The sequence below is a fragment of the Thunnus albacares genome, chromosome 24 (genome assembly GCF_914725855.1).
Source record: "Thunnus albacares chromosome 24, fThuAlb1.1, whole genome shotgun sequence".
Lineage (NCBI taxonomy): Eukaryota > Metazoa > Chordata > Actinopteri > Scombriformes > Scombridae > Thunnus > Thunnus albacares.
Window position 1 is genome coordinate 14,481,842 of NC_058129.1, and position 1,853 is coordinate 14,483,694.

Genomic DNA, 1,853 nt, shown 5'->3' on the forward strand with positions numbered 1-1,853 from the left:
GAACAACTTAATTATTTTCAAGTGCAACTTGCTTTGTTGTATGCGATAGGAGAATGTAGAGTTTCACTGAATTTCACTTTTTGAATTCATGTAGACCAAACACACATAATAACAGACACTGTTTGGAAATCATACAAATTTATAAACCCCAAACATTCACACAGTAATGAAATGTCCTTTTATTTTCTAAAGATTTTGATGACGTGATATCAAGAAGTGAACATAAAAACCGAAAGCACTCAGAGAGAATTTTTTATTTTGATCATAAAAATAGTTATTTAATCTGATCTGTAAATAATAATAATAATAATAATAATAATAATAATAATAATAATAATAATAATAATAATAATAATAATAATAATAATAATAATAATAATACGTTTATTTAGTATAGCACCTTTCCCAGAAATAAAATTCACGAAATGCTTCACAAGAATAAAAGTTAAAAAATAAGACCATAAAACATTAAAGAAAAAACACACAAACAAAACATAGGCAACAGGGTACACCAAAAGAGACACATAAAATAACAAACTTCATTTGCTTTTTAAAAGCTTTGACAGAGACCGCAGACAGTATGTCTAAAGGAAGAGAGTTCCACAGTGTTGGAGCCACTACTTCAAAGGCACGATCACCTTTTGTTTTCAGTTGAGAGTGAGGGACAGCCAGTAGGCCCTGGTCAGAAGACCTAAGTGACCTACTGACGATATAGGGATGGAGAGGGTCACAAATGTACTCAGTTGTCTGTACATGCAGGGATCTATACATGAAAACAAGAACCTTAAAATGAATCCTAAAAACTGATGGGAAGCCGATGTTAAGAACATTAAATGGGTGTGATGTGAGTCGTCCTGCTGGACCTGGTTAATAGGCTTGCAGCAGTATTCTGGACCATTTGTAGACGGTTCAGAGATGACTTGTTGAGACAATAGTCCAGCCAAGATGATATGAAAATGTGAATAATCACCTCTAGCTCAGGTTGTGATACAACAGACCTGAGTTTTGTGATATTTCTTACTGGAAAAAACATGTATGGGTTAATGATTTAATACGCTGATCGAATTGCATAGCCTGATTAAATATAACATGGCCAAACACCGGAGGACAGTGACCCCATACTTTGAGCAACCCTGGGAGCTATACTGTCTGAGCTATGATAAGAACCTCCGTCTTGTCTGTATCAGGCTGTAAAAGTTGTTAGACATCAATCCTTAATGGCAGTCAGACAGTTGAGACAGTTAGATTCAGATCTGCATCACAATACATCTTGATTGTGACACATCTGGTAATTGTCGTGAGTGAAAAGCATGACGAAGAGGCAGAGCATGTTAGGTATAAAGAAAGTGCTGTATAATTTACACAAAATCAATTGAATGGCAATCAATTAATTCCAATAAAACAGAGCTTTCACGTTTAACTTCAGTGAACTCTGACATGCAAATTTCAGCTGTTGACCAATAGCAAACCATCTTGACAGCGTTGAACCTTTGAGGAAACGAAGAGTCAGAGAGTCCAAATAAAAGTACTGTAGGTTATCAGCTGTGTTGCACCATCCTCAAAGTACTTAGAGTTAAAAGTGCTCCACAAATGAAGATTGGTTTGCAAACAGTTCTGATTCAAGATTTGTTGGTACAAATTTGTGTTTTGAATAAACTGCGTGAATTGAGCAACCAAGCCAATGAGCTACTTTGGAAAGCTTTTATCTCTCTTCAGTAACTCTTTATTGAATGAAATGTTGTGTAATCATGAGAACAAAATGCCAAGAGGAGAAAACAGTGACTGACTAGCACTTGCCCTGGTGGCTATGGTGTGTTAAGCTAGGTTTATGCTCGACACAGTGTCCCTGGCAT